Here is a 27,274-nt window from a genome sequence, read left to right on the forward strand (position 1 = left end):
CTGCGGGACCAGCGGAGATCCTCCACCCAATAAAAGCCCCAGGCGCCTATACCGGATTCCATTTTCAGTTCAGGCCCAAATCCCCGGGGGTTGGTCGAGGCTGAGGCGGGGCTCAGCGGCCTGGGCTGACCGCGGTCGCTGGGAATGGGTCTCACACCCTCCAATGGGTACACAGCTGCGACGTGGACTCGGACTGCAGCCTCCTCAGTGGGTATGAACATACCCTATGGCGGCGCCAGTTACCTCATCCTAAACCAGGAACTGCGCTCTCTGACTGCAGCGGACAAGGCAGCTCAGATGCCCTGGCGGAGGAACAGGCAGAGCTGCTCAAAACCTACCTGCAGGGAAGGTGGGCGGAGTGGCTCAGCAAAGTCCTTAAGAATGGGAAGGAGAGGCTGCAGTGCCCAGGTACCAGTGGCCACGGGGCGTCTCCCTGATCTCCTGCAGATCTCCTTGAGTCACATTCCAAAAGAAGGGAAGGAAAATGGGACCAACGCTAAAACATCCCTCTCCCTCTTGTGAGGAGGAAGAGTCCTCCCGGGTTTTCAGATCCTATACTGGAGAGTGACTGAGGGCCTGCCCTGCACTCTGGGACAATTAAAGGATGAAGTCTCTGAGGGAAAGGAGGGGAAGACAATCCCTGAAATACTGATCCGCCGTCCCCTTTGTCCCCACAGCAGCCTTGGGCACCAGGAATTTTCCTCTCAGGCCTTGTTCTCTGCTTCACACTCAGTGTGTATTTGTGGGTCTGATTCCAGCTTTTTTGAGTCCCTCGGCCTCCGCTCAGGTCAGGACCAGAAATCTCTGTTCCGGCGTCAGACACTAGAACTTTCTAAGGAATAGAAGATTGCCCCAGGTGCCTGTGTCTACACTGGTGTCTGAGTTGCTCCCTTCCCCACTTCAGGTGTCCCGTCAATTTTCAGGATGGTCCCATGAGGTGGAATGTCCCATGAGGAATGCAAAGTGCCTGAATTTTCTGACTCTTCCCCTCAGAACCTCAAAAGACTCCCATGACCCACCACCCCATCTCTGACCATGAGACCACCCTGAGGTGCTGGGCCCTGGGCTTCTACCCTGTGGAGATCACACTGACCCAGTAGTGGGATGGGGAGGACCAAATGTAGGATGCAGAGCTTGTGGAGACCACACCTGCAGGGTACAGAACCTTCCAGAAGTGGGCAGCTGTGGTGGTTTCTTCTGGAGAGGAGCAGAGATACACATGCCATGTGCAGCACGAGGGGCTACCAGAGCCCCTCACCCTGAGATGGGTAAGGAAGGGGATGAGGGGTCATGTCTCTTCTCACGAGAACTAGGAGCCCTTCTGGAGCCCTTCAGCAAGGTCAGGGTTTGAGGCCTGATGGTCAGGGCCCCTCACGTTCCCCTCCTTTCTTACAGCTGTCTTCCCAGCCCACCATCCCCATCATGGGCATCGTTACTGTCCTGGTTGTTCTTGGTGCTGTTTTCACCAGAGCTGTGGTCACTGCTGTGATGTGGAAGAATAAGAGCCCAGGTAGGAAAGGGGTGAGCTCCGAGTTTTCTTCTTCCATTGGTGGATTCCCAGCCCCAGATGGGAGTTGGCTTGTATCCTGCCTAGTCATGAGGCACCATCTCTATCAACAATTACTCTTTTGTAAAGAACTTGTGAAAATGAAGGACAAATTTATCACCTTCATTGGAGTCATGGGAACCTGACTCCCAGCAGTCACAGGTCAGGGGAAGGTACCCACAGAGGACAGACCTCACTAGGACAATTAGTCCAGTTTCAACACATCCTCTTACCTAGGGTTTCCTGATCCTGACCTGGGTCTGCAGTCACAGTTCTGGAAACTCCTCTGGGATCTTATGACCCTGCTTCCTCCCCGGCCTTTCACAGTTTATTTTCTTTCCACAGATGGAAAAGGAGGCAGCTATGCTCAGGCTTCATGTAAGTGTGATAGGGGTGGGAAGAGTGATCCCTGAGATCCTTGGGATAGTGTAGACAGGAGCCCATGGGGGAGCTCACCACCTCACAATTCCTCCTTTAGTCGCATCACCTGTGGGCTCTGACCAGATTTTGTTTTTGTTCCACCCCAAACAGGGACAGTACCCAGGGCTCTGATGTGTCTCTTAAGGCTTGTAAAATGACACCTTAGAGGGCCTGAAGGGAAGGAGGAGTTGGGGCATAGGAGACACAACTAGGCTCTGGAGATTCTTTGATTTGGAATTTTTCAGGGTGTGGTGAGCTGTTCAGTGTCACCACTTACTATGACTGATCTGAACTTGTTCATGACTATTTTTTTTCTAAGACTGCCTTGTGAGGGACTGAGATGCAAGATTTGTTCACACCTCCCCTTTGTGACTTCAAGGGCCTCTGGCTTCTCTTTCTGCCAAGGAGTCTGAATATGTCTACATCCCTGGTATCATGTGAGAAGGGGGGAGACCAGCCCACCCTCATGTCCACCATGACCCCCGATATTGTTTGGATCTGTGTCCCCACCCAAATCTCATGTTCAGTTGTAATCCCTAAGGTTGGAGGTGGTACCTCAGGGAGGTGATTGGCTCATGAGGATGGATCCTTCATGAATAGTTTAGGACCATCTCTTTGGTGCTGTTCTTGTGATAGTTCTCACAACGTCTGGTGTTTAAAAGTGTGTGGTACCTCCCTGCTCTCTCTCCCTCCTACTCCAGGCTTGTAAGTCATGCCTGCTTCCCCTTAACCTTCCAGCATGATTGAAAGTTTCCTGAGGCCCTCTCATAAGTTGAGCAGATGCTGGAATCATACTTTCATATAGCCTGCAGAACCATGAGCCAATTTAAACCTTCTGTCTTTATAAATTATCCAGTCTCAGGTATTTCTGTGTAACAGTTGAGAATGAATAATTCAGAGAATCGGTACCAGAAGTTGGGTACTGCAATAAACGTAGCTGAAAATGTGAAAATGTCTTTGGAACTGGGTAACAGGTAGAGGTGGGAAGAGTTTGGAGAGTTTAGAAGACAAGAAAATGGGGGAAAACTTGGAACTTCCTAGAGGCTTGTTAAATTGTTGTGACCAAAATGCTGATAGTGATATAGACAATAGAGCCCAGGCTGATGAGGTCTCAGATGGAGATGAGGAACTTACTGGGACCTAGAGAAAAGGTCACTTTTGTTATGCATTGGCAAAGAACTTGGAGGCATTCTGCCCCCTCCTTAGGGATCTGTGGAACTTTGAACATGAGGGTGATGATTAAGGGTATCTGATAGAAGAAATTTCTAAGCAGCATAGCATTCAAGATTTGGCTTCCTGTTGTAATAGTCTATGCACATATGTGTGAGCAAAAAAATGATCTGAAACTGGAACTGATATTTAAAGGGGAAATTTAACATCCAGGACAATTCCTAGTGGAGCTGCAGGAGCAGGACCCCTGCCAGGACTACTAAATGGTAGGGCCACTGGCAATGTGCAAGGTCAGCTTGGAAAATCCATAGGTATTCAATTTTCACCCATGAGAGCAGCTATATGGGTTATGTTCAGCAAAGCCAAGGATGTGGGGCTGCAAATGGCATTGTGAGCCCACCACTTGAACCAGTGTGCTCAGGATTCAAGATATAGGGTCAAAGGAGATTATTTTAGAGCTTTAAATTTTAACATCTTCCATGATGAGTTTCAGCTTTGTGAGGACACTGCATTCATTTCTTTTGGCCCACTTATTCCTTTTAGAATGGAAATGTATAAGAAATGTCTCTTCCACTCTTGTATTAATATTTTAGAAGTAAATAACCTTTTTAAAACTCTACAGGCTCACAGCTATAGGGACTTACCTTGAGTCTCAGATGAGACTTTGGAATTTTGAGTTGATACTGGAACAACCTAGCACATTTGGGACAATTGGGAAATTATCATATTTTGCAATGGGAGAAAAACATGAGCTCTGGCTGGCTAGGGACAGAATGCAATGATATAAATATTTACCCCCTGATACCTCATGTTAAAATCTGACCCCCAGTGTTGGATGTGGGGCCTAATAGGTGCTGTTTGGGTCATGGGGGCCAATCTTTTATGAATAAAGAGATCCTGTCCTCTCTCGGAAGTGAATGAATTGTTACTCTTTTAGTTTCCAAGAGAGCCAGTTGTTAAAAAGAGCCTGGCAACTTCCTAAGCTCTCTGTTCCTCTCTTACCGTGTGATCTCTGCACATACCAGCTCCCCTTTGCCTTCTGCCATGGGTGGGAGCAGCCTGAGGCCCTCACCAAATGCTCAAACATTTCCAGACATCAGAATCCCAAGCCACATGAACCTTGTTTATATAAATTAGTCAGTCTCTGACATTTCTTTATAGCAACACAAAATGGTATAAGACAGCGCTCTCATCACAGGTATGTGTCTCTGGCAGCCAGCCCCCATTCTCAAGATATCCAGGGTCCGCTCAGCCATGAGTCCTCTCATTAATATTCTAACTCTTATCACTCAAGAGATTCTAAGGTTTTTAGGAGAAACCAGGGACAAAGACTAAATGTTTTTGTTATACCTCAGATTACCCGCTTTTCTTTGACCACATATCTTTTATAGGAAAAGGATTATAAAAGTAAAGAGGTATTGGCGTATTATCAGAGTCTCATTCAGTCATTCAAAATTAGAACAGTTTACCATCCTCTCGTATGAATATGTCTCCCAGAATGAAGTCACTCAGGTTTGCAGACACCACTCAACCTTACCAGGCTCCAAAAACAAGAATGGTCTCAAGGACATATGGCTTCACTCTTTTAGGCACCCAGTATAATTGACCTAAGAGACAATATCTTCTCTTGCTCACAGCACTTTTGAGGAGTTAAGCTAATATTCAATTTTCCTCATTATATAACCCTTTGATTTAGTCACTTACCCTCAGCCACTATTCCTCCTTCTGTCCCTTTATATCAGTCTTTTCCAGTTTTAGAGGTGACATCAGGTTTGTCTGCTGTGTTGGCCTAGACTGCAGGCAGCAATAATATTGTAGCATGCCTTCCCTCGGTCTACTCTTGGTCATAGAGGGTAGGTTATGTAGGTAAGGAACTAGTGGGGGCCATCTGACCACCAGGCTATATAGCTCTATTTACTGTTAATCCTGACTTTGCCAGATGAAATGAAGGCATAGCACCATCTTTGACTTGCTTGGGAATTCTTATATAAAGATGTAAAAATATAGTTATGGTTTTTGGCTTAAAGATAATTCCTGTTTCTGGCACTTTGATTTTCATCCCTATTCCTGGTACCACTGCATCACATATGAAAAAAGAAATTTGAGGTGAAGCATAGTCATTATTCCAGCATCCTCTCCCCTTCAGAAGAATTGTATGTATAGTCATAACAGCATCGTCCTGATCCATCAGGTAAAAGAGAGGAAGCTATCTAGAGGAGTCACTCTTGCAGCCCCTTGTCCACATGGGTGCATGTGGACAGTGAGCACATTCATGAAGATGTAAAAGCCAGTCCTTCATGTTTATATTGCCCAACAACTATATTGCCAGTTTTTAGACAAACAATGCTTCAACTGACCATTTCAATTTTCTATCAAAGTTTTCTTCTGAGGAGGACATCTCCCTGTGCATTGTTAGCCATTTGAGGCTGTAAAGTGTGTTTTCTTGCGTAAAGAAATGGGACTCAGCAGTCCACATTGGTGCAATCTCTTTTTTTCTGGTTATTTCATAGCCCTTGAAGCATTGACCTCTTCCCCTGGTTGAGCATAGCCAATCCAGAGTCAGTGACTTTCCTGTCAAGATCCGTTGGCAGCTCCTTTGGGGTTGCTGGCATCAGTCTGGCTTGCCAGCCATGTATGATCAAAGCCTTCCCACTAGAGAATCACAGAGCCATCTGCTGCCTCTGTCTGTTTTCTTGACCAACAGTCAAAACAGAGATGATAAGAAATGAGATAAATTACCAAAATTGTGAACAAAAGAGAGATTATCACTAGTGACCCTTTGGAAATTAAAAAGCATTATAAGTGAAGACTCTGAAAAACCTGAAGTCAATAAGTTAGACTACTTAGATAAAATGGACAGATTCATACAAAGATAGAAATTGCCAAAAGTGACTCAAAAATAACTAGAAAACCTGAAATAAGGAAAAACAAAAAATAATAATGTATTGCTGTTTTATCTGGCCTAAAAAGCCCATTTGTCAGCCTTCAGTCCTTTGGCCTAAGTTTAGCTCAAATAAGGACTGTATATGCCAAACTTTAATTCTGTATGTGAATGATAAAACCCCATCTTCACAAGAGGAGATGGGTTATGCTGTTTGTTGGATTAGTGAATTGAGCCCCGTGTTCCCCCTTAAAGAGAAATAAAAAGAGCATAGTAAAGAGCCCTCACCCAGTGAAAAGCCCTGGGATCCCCTAACACGCTTGCCCTACACCCTATACATCTCACAAAGTAGAGGACAGGGAGATCAGGGGGCAAAAGGAAGGTCGGAGGAAAAGGATTTGGGAGGTCATGAAGGAGCTAAACCCAATGCTCCCTTAAATCCTTATCCAAACTTGAGGAAAGAATTAGAACAATGTAAGGAAGGACAAACCTGATAAAAACAAGCAATGGGGAAAGGATTCCCTATTTAATAAATGGTGTTGGGAAAACTGGCTAGCCATATGCCGAAAACTGAAACTGGACCCCCTCCTTACACCTTATACAAAAATCAACTCAAGATGGATTAAAGACTTAAACATAAGACCTAAAACTGTAAAAACCCTAGAAGAAAACCTAGGCATTACCATTCAGGACATAGGCATGGGCAAATACTTCATGACTAAAACACAAAAAGCAATGGCAACAAAAGCCAGAATTGACTAATGGGATCTAATTAAACTAAAGAGCTTCTGCACAGCAAAAGAAACTATCATCAGAGTGAACAGGCCACCTACGGAATGGGAGAAAATTTTTGCAATCTGTCCATCTGACAAAGGGCTAATATCCAGAATCTACAAAGAACTTAATTTACATGAAAAAACAAACAACTCCATCAAAAAGTGGGCGACGGATATGAAAAGACACTTCTCAAAAGAAGACATTTATGTAGTCAACAAACATATGAAAAAAGGCCCATAGTCACTTATCATTAGAGAAATGCAAATCAAAACCACAATGAGATACCATCTCACACCAATTAGAATGGCAATCATTAAAAAGTCAGGAAACAACAGATGCTGGAGAGGATGTGGAGAAATAGGAACGCTTTTACACTGTTGGTGGGAGTGTAAATTAGTTCAACCATCGTGGAAGATAATGTGGCAATTCCTCAAGGATCTAGAACCAGAAATACCATTTGACCCAGCAATCCCACTACTGGATATGTACCCAAAGGATTATAAACATTTTACTATAAAAATACATACACACATATGTTTATTGCGGCACTGTTCACAATAGCAAAGACTTGGAACCAATCCAAATGCCCATCAATGATAGACTGAATAAAGAAAATGTGGCACATATACACCACGGAATACTATGCAACCATAAAAAGGATGAGTTCATCTCCTTTGCAGGGACATGGATGAAGCTGGAAACCATCATTCTCAGGAAACCATCAGCTACGTGTTCTCTGGGTCTCTCAGAAAAAGACCCACAAGAACAGAAAACCAAACGCTGCATGTTCTCACTCAAATGGGAGTTGAACAATGAGAACACATGGACACAGGGAGGGGAACATCACACACTGGGGCCTGTCTGAGGGTAGGGGGCTAGGGGAGGGATAGCATTAGGAGAAATACCTAATGTAGATGATGGGTTGATGGGTGCAGCAAACCACCATGGCACATGTATACCTATGTAACAAACCTGCATGTTCTGCACGTGTATCCCAGAGTTTAAAGTATAATAATGATAATAATAATAAATTGGATTTGTAAGTGTGCCTTTAACAAGTACTGAGGTTAGGAATTTTAAAAAGGAAATGAGGCCACTCTCGGAAGATCCCCTCAGTTTAGCAGAACAGCTAGATCAATTTTTAGAACCTAATTTTTATACTTGGGCTGAGATAATTCAATCATGAATATTCTGTTTACTGGGAAAAAGACGGGAATAATTAGAAGGGCAGCCATAATCATTTGGGAGAGACAGCAGCATCCTCCTGGGTAAGGAGTCCTGCCAGCTAAGCAGAAATTCCCAAATGCAGATCCTGGATGGGATAATAATGACCCCAGGGATCGGGTCCAAATGCAAGACCTTAGGGAGCTAATAATTAGAGGGATTATGCAGTCCACTCATAGGACACAAAATGTCCCCAAAGCATTCAAGATCCAACAACAAGAAGAGGAGACTCCCTCTGCATTTCTGCAGAGGCTCAGGGATCAAGTGAAAAAATATTCAGGATTAAATCCAGAGGACCCAGTAGGGCAAGGCCTTTTAAAGGTTAATTTTGTAACTAAAAGCTGATGTAATATTACTAAGAAACTGCAAAAGATTAACGGATGGAATAAAAAACCAATTAAGGAAATACTGAGGGAAGCTCAGAAAGTTTGTGTGTGTGTGAGAGAGAAAGAGAGAGAGTTAAGCAGCTATACCTGAAGGAAGAGAGAGCCAGCGGCACAGCTGTGTGTGGCAGCTGGCTTCTAAAAGCTGTTGATAAAGGTTACTGCTGAGTCATTTCCGCAGAGCTGCCTGTTTTTGCAGACAGACAAGGGGAGCCAGGGCACAGCACGGCTCGGCTCATGCCCAGAGAGAGAAAGAGGAAGAAGCTGAGTGTGAGGCAGAAAGGAAACAGGGGATGACAGAGAGAGAATAGAAGAGGAAAATTAGCGAGAGAGACTAAAAGAGACAGAGATCAAAGAGAAACACAGAAGGTAAAACTGGGGAGACAAATAATGTAAAAGGAAAAAAGAGTACAAGACGAAGTGAGAGAATGCTGAGAGGTTGGCAGGGCTGGGGGAAGTTTCTGGGGACTTAAGCAACAAGGAGGTGCAGGGGAAGGGTGCATGCAGTGCGTGGCCACTGAGGAACGACAAAGCCCGGGAACTGGGGGATGGATGCAAGTGAGAAAGGGATGTGGAGGAGAGTTTAGGATCAGGCTGCTTGAGGTGTAACGGGTTGCCTACAGCAAAAACTAGATGGCTGTTTATCAGGAGGTGGTCAAAAGGATTCAAGTTACGGAAGAGTAAATGAATAAGATAACATTAAGGTTTTGTTGTTGTTTTAGTGAGAGGCTGGAAGGCCACCAGGGGCAGTTAGCTGTCAGTAAGGCAGCAGAAGGGCTGGGGGCGCTACATAAGGAAAATCAGAACTAGGGTTGTAAACTCAAATGACTACAGGGCCAGCAAATAATAAAAAGGAGGGCTGCAGGGCTGGGTGGGAACCGTGGCGGCTGCTCAGCTGTTCTTACAGAGCTGGCACTGTGTTGCCAGATTGTCTGCTTTGTCAGAGGACAAAATTCTGACTTTTTATGTAAAATATAATTTTAAAATGCTGATAATCAGTTCAAATAACTTAAAAACCCAATACAGGCAAAAGAGGATGCCAGTTTGCAATCCCTGAAGTAGAGAGAGCTCGTGCTGGGGAAAAGTCTGCCAAAATGCTTTAAGGTGGAATGTGTAAAAGTTCTGTTTCCCAGAGTCGGGCTGGGCCAGGGGAGGATCCTTGCAGCCCAGGAGGAGGAAAAGCCACTAAGTCCCCTCCCAGGGCTGGACAAACTGGAGACCCTTTACAGTTGCTGGGTCACCAGTGGGGGTTGCATGAAACACAAACAGTGCACCTCTAGGCCTGCCAGGGAGAGGAACGGTGCCTTTGAAGCACAAAAAAAAAAAAAAAAAAAAAAAAAACAGGAAGGGAGGGCGGAGCCAGAAATGCCTTTGCTAATGAGAGTACCCATCAGGGAAGGCTCCACAGGCTGGCAGATCTTCAAACCAGCAGTTCTTGGCCCAAAGCCAAACCCAGCAGGGCCCGGCCAAGGGCACTCTGGGATGCCAGCTGGTCAGTCCCTTGCCTCCCCAAGTTCCTCCTGGGCTCAATGGGCCCTGGGGAGGTGCCTAAACTAACACCAGCCAGTTTCTTATGAAAAGGAGAGGAGAAAAAGAAGGCGTCAGAGTATAACTGTTTAGATATCACAGAGTATCAAACTAAAGTTAGTACCAAACCTTAAAGGAACTCTACTACATAATGGGATGAGGTTGTTTATGAATGAGTCATCCTGAGTAATAAATGGTAAAAGACATGATGGCTGTGCTGTCATGAACAAAAACAAACAATCCTTATGTGAAAAAGTTAAATTACTCAATAACTGGTCAGCCCAAATCTGTAAATTATATGCTTTTAACCAGACCCTAAAGCTCCTAGAAGATCAAGAAGACACTATATATACTAATTCCAAATATGCCTATAAAGTAGTACACACCTTCGAAAAAATCTGGACAGAGCAGGGCCTAGAAAATAGCAGGGAAAAATAATTGGTACATGGGGAACAAGTTTTAGAAAGCCTCCTGTTTCCAGCAGAGACAGCCATAGTTCATGTAAATGGCCATCAGAAAAGAAACACTATAGAAGCTGTAGGGAACAGGCTTGTGGCTAAGTCTGCTAAGCAAGTCTCCCTGGAGGAAAAATTTAAACTGTTTAGCCCAGATATCTCTAAGGTGATATTAAAACCCCAATTTTCAAAAGAGGAGGAAAAGCTAGGCAAGATAGGAGCCACTTAAACTAAGAATGGAAGGTGAGTGCTCCCTGATGGGAGAGAAATAATAAACAAACCCATAATAAAAAATCTAATGTTGGCCGGGTGCGGTGGCTCATGCCTGTAATCCCAGCACTTTGGGAGGCGGAGGCGGGTGGATCACAAGGTCAGGAGATCAAAACCATCCTGGCTAACACAGTGAAACCCCGTCTCTACTAAAAATACAAAAAAGTAGCCGGGGCGTGGTGGTGGGTGCCTGTAGTTCCAGCTACTCGGGAGGCTGAGGCAGGAGAATGGCATGAACCCAAGAGGTGGAGCTTGCAGTGAGCCGAGATCGTGCCACTGCACTCCAGCCTGGGTAACAGAGCGAGATTCTGTCTAAAAAAAGAAAAAAAAAATCTAATGTCTATATTGCATAAGGGAAGTCATTGGGGTCCCCAGGACATGTGTGATGAAATACTAAAGAATTATGGGTGTATAGAAATGTATGCCCTGGCTAAACAAGTGTGTGGGAATTGTGTGAACTCCCAGGAAACAACTTAAGGTTAAAAGAACTTGTAACACAAACCCCACCCCTTGAGTTCACAGTTCACCACTTCCAGCCTGGCAACTCAGTGCTAATTAAGACTTGGAAAGATGACAAGCTCCACCCAAGCTGGGAAGGTCCCTATCAAGTGAGGCAGCTGTACAAACAGCTGATCAGGGGTGGACACATTACACTCGGGTCAAGAAACTGGTTAAAAAAAAAAAAACAGAAGGTAAATTGGAAGTGTATAGATCACCTAAGAAACCCTTTAAGCTAATTCTAAGGAAAACCTAAAAGTAAGCCATAAGCAGGCTCCATCACTGGGGGCTGATATGGTTAGAATTAATCCTAACACAAGGGGTGAAAGGAAACCTAAGTATTGTATAAGAACCACACGCCACCTAACTGTAAAAATTTAAAGTGCAATCCTATATTAATTACTATAAACAACCCAGCTACTCTAAACCAGAAACCTTGAAGGTATAAATTAAAAATAAATATCTCAGAAAGGAATCCCGTGGGACAGTTAGCTTTTAGGTTAGTCACCAACTCTACCCCAAGCCCACCCAGAATTACTAGAACTCCTGGTCCCATTAACTTCCTTTAACCCACCAAACAATAAACCTAAGAGAGTAAAAATAATTAAAGTAACTGACTTAAGGCAGACTTTAAAAATTAAAACAGGATATAGAGACATAAATGCCTGTGTTAAATGGGTGAAATTTTCAGCACAAGCCCTCGATAAAAGTAACTGTTATGCATGTGCTGCTGGTCAACCTCAGGCACAGGTGGCTCCATTTCCCCTTGGATGGGATACTAATCCCAAAGGAATGTGTTGCGTGTTGGCTGTATACCAAGACAAGGTTGCATGGGGAAATAAGACTTGTAAAAGTCTCTCATTGCTCTTTCCCACTTTGCAGAGATCAGATCCTAAAGCAATCCCCTCATTCTCTATAGGGAATATAAATCACTCCTGTTGTCTCTCTAGACAGAAGGTGAGGTTCGATAAACCTGGCAGAAAACACAGGAGTAAATGACCTTTTTACTAACTGGTTAGAAGGTTGGCTTGAAAAACGGAAAGGAATGGTACCTTCAATTCTTACATCTCTCGTGATTATGGCTGGGGTCTTAACAGCCATAGGATGTTGTATCATCTCTTGTGTGAAGGGTTTAACACAAAGGTTAATTAAAGCAGCTATTAGTAAACAAATGCCCCTAATGTCCCAACAGAATGACTTACTATTATTAAAAGCCAAACTAAACTTCTCCTCCTATGATGAAGAAAGTAAAAAACTTCCAGAACAGTTAATAAACAAAGATATCTAAGTGAAAATAAGACCAAAAAGGGTAAAAAGAAAAAGAGGAGGTAAGTGTAAAAAATAACCTACATGTGAAGGTTCATTTTCATAAGTGCCTTAGAATATGTTTAAGCAGGCCACATGGAAACAAAGAGATAAAGAAGCAAAATATACTAAGCCACAATCCCCTCCTTCCTGCTTTCCCTTTGACCCAGTGTCCAGGAGCCTATTGGTCGGGGGCCCCTCAATGACCCCCCTCCCCACCTCACCAAAGAATTTAGTTTGGGCTAGCTTGCCATCACCTAAGTACAGCCACTAGGGCCATAAGTCAAATGCTCAGAGTCTTGAGACAGTCGCCATGCATTATGGGTGGCTGCAACAAAATGCAGCAAAAAATGCAGCAAAAAGACCCTAAAGAACATACTTGAAGTCTTAATACAACTACCAATAGGCGATGCCCAGGAAGACTATAACCCCGTAGTACTCAGCTAATGAGGAATTGGGGGAGGGACTTGCACACTAGGGAAGAAATAGTTTGTTGAAACTGTCCCAGATGTACCTGCACTCCAGACACCTGATCTTGCAAGACTGTCATTAAAAGTCTCTCTTTCGCTGTTCTCTGGGTCTCTGAGTCTATTCTTTGGGTTTGAATGGGTGAGTTTCTTTCTCACAGGGATCTAGATGGCAACGTGGCTCTCATTCCCCTCCCAAATACCCCAACTTTCATCGCCTGTTCCAGAAGCCTTGTCACCTACAAGCCTATCTGCACAGAAGGTATGAGGGGACCCTACAGCCCAGACAGGGACCCTCCCATCTCTAGCAACTGTCCCCTTTTCTCACCTGGACCCTCTGCACCTGATGTTGTCTTCTTCTTGCATCAAAGGACACAGAGAATAATAATACTACTAATAATACTGATGATGATGAAAACAGCAACAGCGGCAACATATGGAATGGCTGGTCATCAACTCTGAAGCACCAGGGCCATCCCTGAAAAAAAGGGCCTGTTACACACTGGGCACCCACAGCCACAGCCGTTCCTGCTGCCCCCACCCTGGCCTGATCCTCCTTATGTTGGAACCCTCAAGGGTGGTCCCAGGTTCACTAGAGGACACAGGGTGAGTGCTGTGATTCCTGCTGTATCCCATGGAGCAGATGACCCTCTGCTCCTCTCCTTGGGGAATCCTGCAGGCCACCTCTGTCTGGTAGGTCCCATCCCATTGGACAGAACACCCCAAGACTGCCGGGCATCCTGGCTCAAAGACGCCCCATCCTGTCACCAGGTCAGAGAGATATTCTGGAGATACAAGCCAGAGCCCAGCATATCAGGGTGATGTTGCCCTCCAGGGCCTCACTGCAGGCCACACTCATGGTAGAGGAGCGGGGAACTGGAGAAGAAAGGGCAGAGACAATGAGGCACATGGCCAAACCCTGCTCCCCTCTAATGGAGATGCAGGGAACAGGGCTGGTCCGCTCCACTGCTCCGACTCTGGCAGAAGTCCTCACGGACCCCAGACCTTCTGCAAGTCTGTCCTCACCCTGGGGACCAATTCCTCAAGGCTGGCAGAAGGATGGGCCTCGAGACTGTGTCTTTATGCTCTGGGATCCCTGCATTGATGCTGAGGAGGGGAATGTCAGGGGTGGGCTCCTGGTACATGGGGCCAGAGGGAACTCTTTGGGATGGGCAGGCTGGGAAGCAGATGGGGCAGCCTTGGCCCTGGGGGCTTCCTCTCCTGCCTGACACCCACCCAGGTTCAGGCTTCTGTCAGAGGGCCCACTGCTTCCCCAGATTGTGACACTGGACCCTTCAATCCCTGACCCACTGTCTTTTTCCAGTGGCTCTGACAGGAGAGAAAAATCAGGATATAACACACCAACAGAAAACACATGCATCCATAGCACAAGGAGGGTTTCCCTGGACAGAGGTGGGGGTAGGGGTGACTCTAGTGGAATAGGGGAGAGGAAAGCCCCCACCCAGGCCCAGTACCTGCTCTCCTGACACCCACACAGGATTCCAGATACTGCTGTAGTTTCTGCCTGCAATCTACCCATATAGGGTGAGAGTGTGTCTCGGCCGGCATAGCATCTTCCTTCTAGAAATTTGTGATGTTCATAGCAAAGGTCTGAGTTCTGGAGGACAGGGATACTGTCCATTCCTGAGTCTCCAGGTTGAGAGAGAGGAAGAGCTACCCATAAGAGTAGGAATGCCTAGAGCCCCTGGTGCTGCTGGCTTCCTGATCTCACAACCCCTAATCTCCTGGAGGGAATGCAAGGCTACCCCCACCCAGCAGTTCCAAGTGAGGAACTCAGACCAGAGGGGACCCCTCCCTGGCCCTCCTCCATGCCTTTCTGTGTGGGCTGAGTGCCAGGTTACCTCCTCGCCGAGCTCTGCTGACCCCCATTCCTCACCCCTACCCCCAGCCAGATCCAGTGGGGACAGACAGGTCCCTGCTCTCTGCCCCCAGCTCTCCTGGAAAAGGCCTCCCATCACTCTTGCCTGCTGCCAACTCTCACCTCCCTTCTGTCCCTTGATATATGCCAGGGCCCTTCTGAGGTCCTGCCCATTCTCTGTCAAGTCCTCAGTCTCTGTGTCCCAGGTCTCAGCTCCCAGAACTGCTTCTGCCCATTGTCCCCGGGACCCAGCCCTGCCTTTCTGCCTGTTGAAGAGCAGGAAGGGCTGACCATCCAGATGTCCCTCAGCAAGAAACCCTGACTGCACAGATCCATCCCGGGACAGCACCGTGAGGTTGTAATGAAGACTGTGGGGCCCTGGGGAACAAGAAACCACAGATGAAACTTCTTCCTGGGAGTAACTTCACATTGATGTTTAACACACAGGTCTGCTGTCTCAACCTTTCTGAGGAGGCAGGAAATGTACATATGCAAAGGGACAAGAATGAGGATTTCAGATACAAGGAAAACTGGGAGGGCAGGAGGATGGAGGAGCAGACTGAGGAACAGAAGAAGGGGGAATGGAGATGGCAAACATGTAGGCCAGGTGCCAAGGCAGGGTGGCCACAGGCCACCTAAGGGTATAGGGAGGAGGCCAAGGAGAGAGGCTGCCCTGCAGTGGTGAGGGAGGAGCACGAAGGCAGTGGTGGAAGGAAGGTCTTGCCAGAGGGGAGGGTGGAAATGGGAAGGGACCCAGGCTCAGAGGGACCCATGACCAGCATGGCTGTGCTACACAGGTGAGGGTGAGATGGAGTCGCGGGCCGCTGCTTTTGAGGAAGGCTCATCATGTACAAGATGGGAGTAAGGGAGGATCAGTGCATCTTTTCAAGAAACAGTGCCAGGAAAACGACATTCACATGCAAAAAGAAATGAAGTTGGACTCCTGACTTACACCACATATACAAGTTAACTCTAAATAAATCAAAGACCTACACTCAGGAACTAAAACTGAAAAATTCTTAGAATGAAACATTGGGAATAATCTTCATGACATAGGTTTTGACAACACTTTTATGGATATAACACCAAAGCACAGACAACAAAGAAAAAATTGATAACTTGGACTCATCAAAATAAAAAAAATTGAGCATTAAAAAACACAATCTGCAGAGTGAAAAAGCAACCATTAGAATGGAAGAAAATATTTGCAAATCATTTATCTAATAAAAGATTAATATCCAGAATACATAAAGAATTCCTGTAACACAAACATAAGACTCAAAAAAACTATGTAGGCAAAGAATTTGAATAGCCAATTCTCTGAAGAAGACATACAAATGGCCAATAGACACATGAAAAGATGCTCAACATCAGTAGTTATTAGGGAAATGCAAATCAAAACTGCAATGGGCTACTACTTCACACCAATAAGGATGGCTATAATCAAACACACACACACACACACGCACAGAGAGAGAGAGAGAGAGAGAGAGAGAGAAAGCAAGTTTGGCAAAGAGGTAGAAAAACTGGAACGTTTGTGTAGTACATTGGGAAAGACAAAGTGGGGCACCTGCTATGGAAATCAGTGTGTTGCTTCCTCCAAAAACTAAAAAATTAATTACTATGTAATCCAGAAATTCTACATCTGGGTATTTACCCAAAAGAAATGAAAGCAGGAACATTAAAAATATATTTGAACACTCATGTTCATAGCAGCATAATTCCCAATAGCCAAATTCATAGAGACAGAAAGTAGAACCAGTGGTTCCAGGGGCCAGGGGGAAGGAGGAATGGGGAGCTACTGTTTAGTAGGCACAGAGTTTCAGGATGCACAAAAATGTGAATGTACTTAATGCCACTGAACTGTACACTTTTAAATGGTGAAAATAGTGAACTTTATATGTATATTTTATGACAATTAAACAACAAAAAAGAAATTGTCACAGTGTACCAAACAATAATACAGAATTAGAAAGAGGCTGGGGTCCTGGTCAGAGAGAAAAAAACCAAAGCAGAGGTGAGATTCACGCCTGAGGAAGGGCCTTCAGAGAGGAGTGGTGCTGGAGGCGGAGCAGTCACACTCCAAAAGAGGGTTCAGGTTAGAAAACCCTCACAGGAGGAAGGTGGTGCTGAGAGAAGGCCCAGAGGAGGGGATGACCACAGCCCACTATGTGGTAAGTGAAGATTTTGGATATGAAGTCTAGGAACTGACAGCCCACCGGGGTCAAGGAACCAAAAGAGGATGAGGGTCAAGGAGCCATTGGACTAGAGCCTGTGTTGGGTCTGGGTGGGGGTGAGGAGATGGGCAGGGCAAGGACTAAAGGGTGGCATGAGAAGGAAGGGGGGGTGACCCTGGGAGAACTTGGGGTAAAGTGAGAACAGGAAGGGAGGGGTTGTCTGGGGGAGGGTGGGGTTTGGGGAAGGTGAGAACTTGGTGAGGGCCCAAGGCAGCTGGTCAAGAGGTGGGAACAGCACAAGGTCCCAAGGCAGAGAGGGGCAGAGGGACCAGGGAGGGATGGTCCAGCACCTGAGGGTTTCAGGGTGGGGTCCTCAAGAGGGTGAGGCTGAGGATGAAGGAGTGGGGAACGGGTCACCTGAGACAGGGCCCAGAGCAGGCATCTGCACTGGAGGGGAGGGGGCATCTGCGTTGCCCTGCACCCTGCCTAAGGCCCAACTTTCATTAGCACCAGGGCTCCCTTTAAGTGGCCTGGAGGGGAGTGGGATGGAGGGAAGACTCCCCCAACAAAAGGCAGCACCAGAAAGTTAGGGTCAGGGACAGCTGGGAATGGAGAGGCATAGGGGCAGCACTGGGTGAAGGCTGCTTGTAGGAAAGGCCCATAAGGGAGGCAGGAGGGACCTGCGGTGGTGGGAGCAGGGGATGAGGGCAGAGGACACCCTACAAATGGATCAGAGAACTGCAGATAGAAAGGGGTAGCAGGGAGCAGGGAGCAGGGAGGGCAACAGGACCCAGGGGGCCATGAGAAAGGAAGCTGAGGAAGTAGGAGGGAACTTGGTGTCCTTAGATCATTGGAGTCCACAGTAGCTGGGAGGGTTGACAGAGAGGAAAGAACCCTGGGAACGGGAGGCGAAGGGAGAATGAGCTGGGGATGGGAGCAGTCGCAGGAAGAATCCTCTGCCTGGAGCCGGCAGACTCCAACCCCCCAGCTTGAGAGTCAGGAGCCCCATAGTCCCCACAGCAATAAGAAGCACCAGCTCCTGGTCCCGAAAAAAGGAGGACCCCAACTCCAGGGACTGCGGCCCGCCCTGGAGCTGAGAACACGCGGACTCCAGGGAGAGGACAGGGCTTCAGGGACCCGAGAGCCGCTCTGAGCATCGGGGGATGTGGCTGCCTCAGCGGCAGAGCTGGAAGGGCCCTCGAATGCCATTCACAGGAACAGCCCAGGAACCCAGGGACTTCAGAAGGGCTGGTTTGTCCGAAAAGTGAGAGGAGGCGGAGGAGAGGTGAGGAGAGCAAGTGCAAGAAGAGACCAGAAAGTGCAGTGGGGGTGCGGTGATGCGCGATCCCGAGGAGGACTGAAAAGAGACTGAAAAGCAGGGCTGAGGAGTGGCGGCAACCGGCAGCGTCCAGCTCCCGCACCTCGCTGCACATCGCACCTGAGCCCCGCCGCGACCACATCGCGCTCGCTGCGACCCATTCGGACCCCCCAGAAACGCCAAGCCGCTCCCGCTCTAGCCGAGGGCTAGAACAATCCTGCCACCTCAGCCTCCTGAGTAGTTGGGACTACAAGCGAGTGCCACCACGTCCAGCTGTCATTTACCATCTGGTACCAACCCCCATTAGACAATGAACCATCCATGATCACGAACTGTGTCCCTTCCATCTTCGTCAGCTTTACGAGCATTTTTTTTTCCAATGGAACTCTACCTGTGATTACTAACCATTCCCCAGGACCACTAGCCTACACTTTTCTGTAGATGAAAATGTCATACACCACAGAGTTTTAACAATTACTTAGTTTTCCCATCCACATTCACTGATTATTTATTTCGAGCATTATCATTTATTGAGCACAACAGGGACTGGGGTCTTGTCCCCACCTTAGAGGGATTATTTACACTGCTAAAGGTCACAAGGGTAGTGAGGGGCAGAGAGGAAGATGGACCCAGCTCTCCTGACACTGGTCCCAAGCTCTTCCCTCCACAGTGTCTACACTCTCTCGAGGACTTTTTCTCCCTGTGCCAGTTCCAGCAAAGGATCTCATTCAGCTCACCCCCAAGAAGACTTTTAATACTTCAATGACGATGATACTAATAATAATAATATGCAAAGTTTGTTCCAACGCATTTAGAGGTGATCGCGACAAGACATGAAGCCAATCCCTCCCTTTCTGGGGTAGGGGAGGCAGTGATGATCTTGGACTTTGGATGAGTCGCTCCCTAGGGTCTAGGCCTGGCTGCCCCTCCCCAACCAAATCTCCCAGGTCTTTTCTGTCCAAAGCCCTCCCCCTCTACCCTACCTCCAGCCCCTTCTGCTCTGAGCCATCAACTACGTTTTCTCCCTCAGCACTCGCCTTAGATTCCTGGACTTACCAGCACAAAGGTGATTTTCTCCTCGCAGACTGCAGGCGCCACTGCTGGGTCCGGAAAAGAAAGAGAAAAGGCCCAGCGCGGTCGCGTGTGTAACTCAGGACGCGGCTGCACTGGGCGCCCGAGCGCGTTCTCAGGACTGCGGCCCGGAGTTCACTGCGAGGACTGGGATCACCCATCATCCCGCCCTGGTCTACGGAAAATGACAAGTGTTTACTGATATAGAAACAGAATAACGGCGCTGTGGGCTGGGGAGGGCTGAGCTGCCTTCAGGCTTCTGGTCTCCAGCTGCGGGGCACTCACACCTGCCGCTGTGAAAATGCAGACCCGCGGGGCAGGAATTCCGAGTCCGGGCTGGAGCGCGATCTGGAATCTGACTCGCTTGAAACAGCACCGCGGTGGATTCGGAGCCGGGTGAGTAGGGAAAGGCGCCTCAGCCCCTCCCACCGGCCGCCCACTGATTCCAGGATCCGAAAACGCTTCCAGCTGCTCCGTCACCCCTGGAAGGCAGCGCCTGCCTCTGGGCGGTTCTGGTGGAAACGGGCTCCGCCGCCCGCAGGAAAACTCACAACTAAGGGACCAGGAAAAAGCCTCTCAGGGTCCCGCGCCTTCAGTGAGGATCCTAATTTACACCCCGAGTGTGGCCCCGTCAAAGACTAGAGCGAAGGTCACTGAAATGACACAAGATCAGCGAGTCCCAGGGCGCTGCCCCTCACAGAATGCGGAGACCAGGCTGCCTCGCGTCCCTTCCCTGACCTGCCCCAGGCGGACGCGGTGACGTGTGTTTGCCTCGAGGCTGGAATACATGGGGATCAAATGCAGAGAATGGAGAAAGGAGGGAAGGATGGGGGGACATTTCGAGGAAAGGAAGGGAGAGGGAGAAAAGGGGAGAGAAAAGGTGAAGGTGAGAATAATATCTGAAAGATGTAGTTTTATTATTTCTAATTTTATTTTTGCCCTTTATCTAGTTTTGTTATTTATGAACATTTTTACCAAAGCTTTTTTTTCTCTGTGTATGAATCTGTAAATATACGGCTTATTATTCTTATTTCAGAGCCTGCGAGGTCAAGCTGCAGAGAACATGAGCTTCTACCTCCAGATGTGCCAGGGTGCATCTCGTGGGTGCAAGAACAAGGGTTTTGTTTTGTTTTACAAAATCAAAGTACAAATCTCAAATAGAATAATATTTCTAAACCATTATTGGGACATACTTTGCATAAATCAGTGTATCTATTTGAAATGTACAGCTCATTGAGTTGTACTGCTTGACTGTTTTACACACCCACATATCCACTACCACAATGAAGATAAAGAAATAACATTTCCATAGTCCCCTAAAGAATAGCCACGCGATAAAATTCCATGCAGTCCTTAAAAAGAGGAGGATAAATTTTTAAGTATTGTTATGAGAAGATCTGTGCCCAGCCTACTTTTATCCATTTTTAAAAGGACGAGGATATATGGAATTATAATACCAGTAATACCACTTACATAATATATATTTTAAGTAGGGGAAAACATGGAGGATTATTCCCCAAAATTTTGACAGGGACCCCAGGGACTGGGATAACGTTGTGACTTTCACCTTCTCTGAAATGTTGGAATTTTATATTACAGAATAAACTTGGATTTTGGCCAGGCGCGGCGGCTCAGGCCTGTAATCCCAGCTCTGGAAGCTGAAGGATAGCTTGAGCCCAGGAGTTCGAGGCTATAGTGAGCTATGATCTCACCACTACACTCCAGCCTGGGTGACAGCAAGAGATCTTGTCTCAGAAATAAATAAATAAAATTTAAAAATAAAAATAATAAACTTGGATTTGTGTGGTGGTTAAGAAAAAATATTTGTTTGAAAATATTATAAAGATAAGCCACACACCCAAATAGTTACAGGATTTTAAAAACCAAAGTGTTAATTAAAACCCAACTCCAGAAACTCTCTTTTAAGGGGACTTCATATTTTCATGTCATTAAATCTTTCTCAAAGTATCTTTGATAGAGCCGTTTTTAGTGCAGTAGAGAGATGTGTAACAATTTTACAAAAGGGGCGGGCTGTAATAAAAAGGGAAAGGCAAAATCCAGTGTGGACACACTGTCCCATTTATTTTCAAAGCACGTTTGAAAACTGCGCTGCTATAGCGTCTTTGGGTTGAGACAAAGTCGAGGAAAATCTTGTTCCTGGAGTACTGATTTCCTTTTTCCAAGGGCCAAAGTCTTTCGAAGCAAGTCTAAAAACTCAGGCTGACTTTCGGATCTGAAGAAATCTCAAGAATATTTGTGTGGAAGAACATTCCATGCTCATGGGTAGGAAGAATCAATATCGTGAAAATGGCCATACTGCCCAAGCTAATTTATAGATTCAATGCCATCCCCATCAAGCTACCAATGACTTTCTTCACAGAAATGGAAAAAAATACTTTAAAGTTCATATGGAACCAAAACAGAGCCTGCATCACCAAGTCAATCCTAAGCCAAAAGAACAAAGCTGGAGGCATCACGTTACCTGACTTCAAACTATACTACAAGGCCACAATAACCAAAACAACATGGTACTGGTACCAAAACAGAGATATAGATCAATGGAACAGAACAGAGCCCTCAGAAATAACACCGCATATCTACAACTATCTGATCTTTGACAAACCTGAGAAAAACAAGCAATGGGGAAAGGATTTCCTATTTAATAAATGGTGCTGGGAAAACTGGCTAGCCATGTGTAGAAAGCTGAAACTGGATCTCTTCCTTACACCTTATACAAAAATTAATTCAAGATGGATTAAAGACTTAAACGTCAGACCTAAAACCATAAAAACCCTAGAAGAAAACCTAGGCATTACCATTCAGGACATAGGCATGGGCAAGGACTTCATGTCTAAAACACCAAAAGCAATGGCAACAAAAGCCAAATTTGACAAATGGATCTAATTAAACTCAAGCGCTTCTGCACAGCAAAAGAAAATACCATCAGAGTGAACAGGCAACCTACAAAATGGGAGACAATTTTCACAACCTACTCATCTGACAAAGGGCTAATATCCAGAATCTACAATGAACTCCAGCAAATTTACAAGAAAAAAACAAACAACCCCATCAAAAAGTGGGCAAAGGACATGAACAGACGCTTCTCAAAAGAAGACATTTATGCAGCCAAAAAACACATGAAAAAATGCTCATCATCACTGGCCATCAGAGAAATGCAAATCAAAACCACAATGAGATACCATCTCACACCAGTTAGAATGGCCATCATTAAAAAGTCGGGAAACAACCGGTGCTGGAAAGGATGTGGAGAAATAGGAACACTTTTACACTGTTGATTGGACTGTAAACTAGTTCAACCATTGTGGAAGTCAGTGTGGCGATTCCTCAGGGATCTAGAACTAGAAATACCACTTGACCCAGCCATCCCATTACTGGGTATATACCCAAAGGACTATAAATCATGCTGCTATAAAGACACATGCACACGTATGTTTATTGCGGCACTATTCACAATAGCAAAGACTTGAAACCAACCCAAATGTCCAACAATGATAGACTGGATTAAGAAAATGTGGCACATATACACCATGGAATACTATGCAGCCATAAAAAATGATGAGTTCACGTCCTTTGTAGGGACATGGATGAAATTGGAAATCATCATTCTCAGTAAACTATCGCAAGGGCAAAAAACCAAACACCACATGTTCTCACTCATAGATGGGAACTGAACAATGAGAACACATGGACACAGGAAGGGGAACATCACACTCTGGGGCCTGTTGTGGGGTGGGGGGAGGGGGGAGGGATAGCATTAGGAGATATACCTAATGCTAAATGACCAGTTAATGGGTGCAGCACACCATCATGGCACATGTATACATATGTAACTAACCTGCACATTGTGCACATGTACCCTAAAACTTAAAGTATAATAATAATAATAATAATAAAGACCGAAAAAAAAAAAAGAATGTTTGTGCGGACAGCTACGCTCTAAGAATCCAGCTCTCTTGGGCTCCAAGCTCAAGATCTCTGGGGCTTCACCCAGTGACAATGGCCGGAAGGACAGGACACAGTGAAATGGCACCAGTGAGTCAGAGGCCAAAGGAGGATTTCTGGCCCCAGCGCGCAGGATGTGCTTTGTCATAGTGGGGTTGGGATAGCGGAGCGGAGGCAAGGACACTCTGGGAATAAATGGCGAGAAAAAGCGCACTAGGGAGGATCCAAAGCCTTCAGACTTCTTCCTTTCCTTCCTGTTGGGTGGGAGGGGACCAACATGGTCCCTGGTGGGGAGGTCCGTGGAATGCAGAGAATGGGGTCGCTGCAAAGGGGCGTTGCGCGCCCCACGCAAGGCTTCTGGCACCCTTCTCCTAGCTACTACTGATGAGTTCAAACTAGCAGGAGACTAAGACGTGTCCTTTGCAATGTAGACTCCATATCTTGCACTTCGGCTGGTTTACTAAATCCATCTTAATAAAACACAAAAACAAAGAACCAAATTCTGTGTGTGATATTTCTGACCTCTAGAAGGTCCTCCCTCTCCCCATTCCTCGTGGGCTCCCTTCTTGCCCCGCCCCCTCCGCTTTGTCTCCACTTCTCCATCCCTGTCCATCTCTGGACCCCGATCCTGAGTATCTCCCCCCTTCTTCAGAGGACTTCCCCTCATGGAGTACAGACTCCTCAACCTCCAGGAAAAAGAGACAAAGTCCACTGAGAAGGAACTGAGAGACTCCTTTTACTCCACCCCTGAAGTCAGCCTGTCCCACAATGCTCACTCAGGCTGCATGTGTGTGTGTGTGTGTGCCTGTGTGTGTGTGCCTGTGTGTGTGAATCTGTGTGTGAGTGTGTCTAAATATGTGTGTGAAGGTGTGTGCGACTGTGTGTGCCTGTGTGTATCAGTTAGCGTGTGTATCTGTATGTGAGAGAGAGAGAGTGTGTGTATGCGTGTGTGTGTGTGTGTGAATGAGAGTCAAAGTGCTAAACCTGGCATCCAGGAAACCTCCCCACCTTGGCACTGCATGCAGGAGTCAGTGTTATGTGCACCTGTGCTTTTATTTCAGGAGCTGGGACAATTGTATTAATCAGATGTGCAGAGAGCCAAGGGCCCCACACTGGAAAGCATCAGAGAGGAGGGTGAGATTGGAGGAGCCCCTGACTCCAAGTCTCTTGATCACTCTTACACACAGGGATCTTGAAAAAAAAGTGCAGGACACTCCGTTCTCTCCTGGGAGCAACAGGGAAGCCAGAGCCACCATGCATGTCAAATTCCATCAAAGAAAAACCATTATAGCAAAACTTCCATGTCACAGTTTTAAGCCTGCACAATGACTCAAATAGAACCAATATCAAAAAAAACAAATTCCTAGCTCAGGTGAGGTCAGTGAAGTTGGCTGTCAGGTGTAAAGGAAACTGCAGGTATAAAGAAGGACACCTGTAGGTAGGGCTGCAGCCCAGTCGCCCCTGCATCTTAGGGCGCCTGGAAAGGACCGTCTCCATTCAATAGTGCAGGGTGAGGACATTTTGGGGGAGAAATATAGACTGTCCTTAGACCCCTGGGGTTTGTACATTTACTTTCTGACTTTTTAGCTGTTGACTTCATTTTTGAACAAATTACAGTTACATAAACTTGCTTTGACTTTAAGTGTAAAATAGGAAAATATTCCTGAAACAGGAAACAAGGGCCAAGTGACCTGCACTGTCACCCCCCTCTGTGGCTCCCTGATGCAACACATTTGTGAGCCAACAAATCCATGGCTAGGGAAACAGTCAACTCCATTTCTGCAAATGTTTCAGATGTTCCTTCTTGCTGAGTAATGTTCTAGCTTTACCCCAGCCTTAATATTTTAAGTCTATATTTTACCAGCTGTTTTTTTTTTGTTTGTTTGTTTTTTTGAGAAGGAGTCTCGTTCTGTCACCCAGGCTGGAGTGCAGTGGCACAATCTCGGCTCACTGCAACCTCCGCCTCTCGGGTTCAAGCGATTCTCCTGCCTCAGCCTCCCCAGTAGCTGGGATTACAGGGGCCCGCCACCACACCTGGCTAATTTCTGTATTTTTAGTAGAGATGGGGTTTCACCGTGTTGGCCAGGATGGTCTCAATCTCCTGACCTCGTGATCTGCCCGCCTCGGCCTCCCAAAGTGCTGGGATTACAAGCATGAGCCACTGCGCCGGGCCTTGTTGGTTTTTAAATAATGCATGTATATTTATTATTTGGTTTGTTGTAGTAAGCCATCTGGAATCAACTGTGGAAATAAATGAATGGTTCTCTATTAAATAACTGCTGAGACCATCTGAAAAATGTATTAACCCCAAAACCAATCACTTCACACTCGTCTACTGCCTCCTCCCCAGAGCCATTCTCTCTAGGATAGTAAATCCGACGGGCCTTCCAGCTGGGCTGCCTGCTGCATCTCATGCAGCTGTCCATCACCCACACAACAGGCAGAGTGAACCTTTCGAATGGGAATTAGAGCCCATCCTCACCACCACATCCCAGAGACACTCCAGCCTCTTCCCTTCCTCTCTCCATTTCCTATCAGCCCCTCAACACGGGGCCCCTCTGGCCATTCTGGCCTCATCTCACCACTCTCAGCCCAGCTCACTCATCTGTACTCGCACCAGTCTCTTGTCACTGCTCAATCCTGTCTCTGCCACCGGCCCCTGCTGGTACTCCCACATGCACTTGCTCCCCAGGGATCCACATGGCTCACTCCTCATGCCATTCAGTTCTCTGCTCAAATGTCCCTTAGTCAAGTTCTCAGAAACCTCTTATCCAGCAAAATATATCTCCTGCCATCCTCACCACCACCAATCTTCTAACCCAAGTATATTTTCTCCATAACAATTATCACTGATATTAGAATAAATTTGAAAGTTGTCGTCTGTACCACTAAAACATATTCTTTGTGGCCAGGACCTTGTTCAGCCACCACTTGTATCCCTAGCATCTAGAACATACCAGTACAGAGGAGGGGCTTAACAAATAAGAGGTGAATGATGGGTGAATATAATTGGTATGCTGCTTTTGATAAGCAATTTTATAACATGTGTGTCCGAGGCGGGTGGATCACCTGAGGTCAGGAGTTCGAGACCAGCCTGACCAACATGGTAAAACCCCGTCTTTTCTAAAAATAAAAAAATTAGCCAGGTGTGGTGGTGCACGCCAGTAATCCTAGCTACTCGGGAGGCTGAGACACAAGAATGACTTGACCCTGGGAGGTGGAGGTTGCAGTGAACCGAGATTGTGCCACTGCACTCCAGCCTCAGTGACAGAGTGAGACTCCATCTCAAAAACAAAACAAAAAAAGTTCATGCAGTTTGACCAAATAATTTATATTTGAGAAATCTATAATTCTACAATGAAATGCAAAATATAGAAGAATCTTTAGGTATAAGGATATTAATCAGATATTATTTACAATAAGGAAGAAGAACTTGTAAAAGAAGAGTAGCTGGGTCATTTTTTGGAAATAGTATACAGCCAGGAAAAGTACTGTTTAAGAAGAGTTTATGATAACATATAAAGTTGCTTATTGATAATAATAAAGTTTGAAAAGCAAGATTCAAAATAACTCATACAGTGTGACTGCACTAAGTCATCCTGCACAGACACCACATGAACAGAAACCAGGGGTGGAAACTCAGGGGGCAGCTGCAAAGCACAGCTCCAGGGCCCCTTTTCACTGACGTCTCTGAGGCTCTGCCAGGCAGAGGTTCATCCAGATCCTCCCAGTGGGGACACAGGTGTTTTCCATCTTTCTGCTTCACTACATTTTTTATATTTTCTGTAATTGAGCAGATTCTACTTTCTAAAAGGGTAAAATGCTGATTATGAAGTTTCACAACATTTGAAATACAATTTTAATGAAAAAGTCCAAATGTCCTATCCCAACTCAGGTCACTTTCTCTTTTTTTAGAGATAGGGACTTGCTCTCTCACCCAGGT

The 27,274-nt window shown here is 46.2% G+C and overlaps 1 protein-coding gene, 1 long non-coding RNA gene and 1 pseudogene across 3 annotated transcripts in view; 1 reads left to right on the forward strand and 2 right to left on the reverse strand.

The window, feature by feature from the left end:
* Positions 1–19,529, reverse strand: part of LOC103783499 (MHC class I polypeptide-related sequence B-like) — a 150,299-nt pseudogene extending 130,770 nt beyond the window's left edge.
* LOC103783493 (protein shisa-5) overlaps positions 1–27,274 on the reverse strand; it is a 139,221-nt gene that overhangs the window by 26,595 nt on the left and 85,352 nt on the right. The window contains exon 1 of one of the 2 annotated variants that reach the window (XM_063604770.1): positions 19,354–19,490. The exons of the other annotated variant lie outside the window; for it this stretch is intronic. The gene's annotated coding sequence lies outside the window, so the exon portion shown is untranslated. Of the gene's footprint in view, positions 1–19,353; positions 19,491–27,274 lie in introns of those variants that run through there. 2 annotated transcript variants of the gene reach the window in all.
* Positions 1,292–7,834, forward strand: LOC134730491 (uncharacterized). Its single transcript, XR_010112261.1, has 2 exons — positions 1,292–1,510; positions 1,892–7,834. It is a non-coding gene; the product is annotated as an uncharacterized LOC134730491 (long non-coding RNA).

The sequence above is a fragment of the Pan paniscus genome, chromosome 5 (assembly GCF_029289425.2).
Source record: "Pan paniscus chromosome 5, NHGRI_mPanPan1-v2.0_pri, whole genome shotgun sequence".
NCBI lineage: Eukaryota > Metazoa > Chordata > Mammalia > Primates > Hominidae > Pan > Pan paniscus.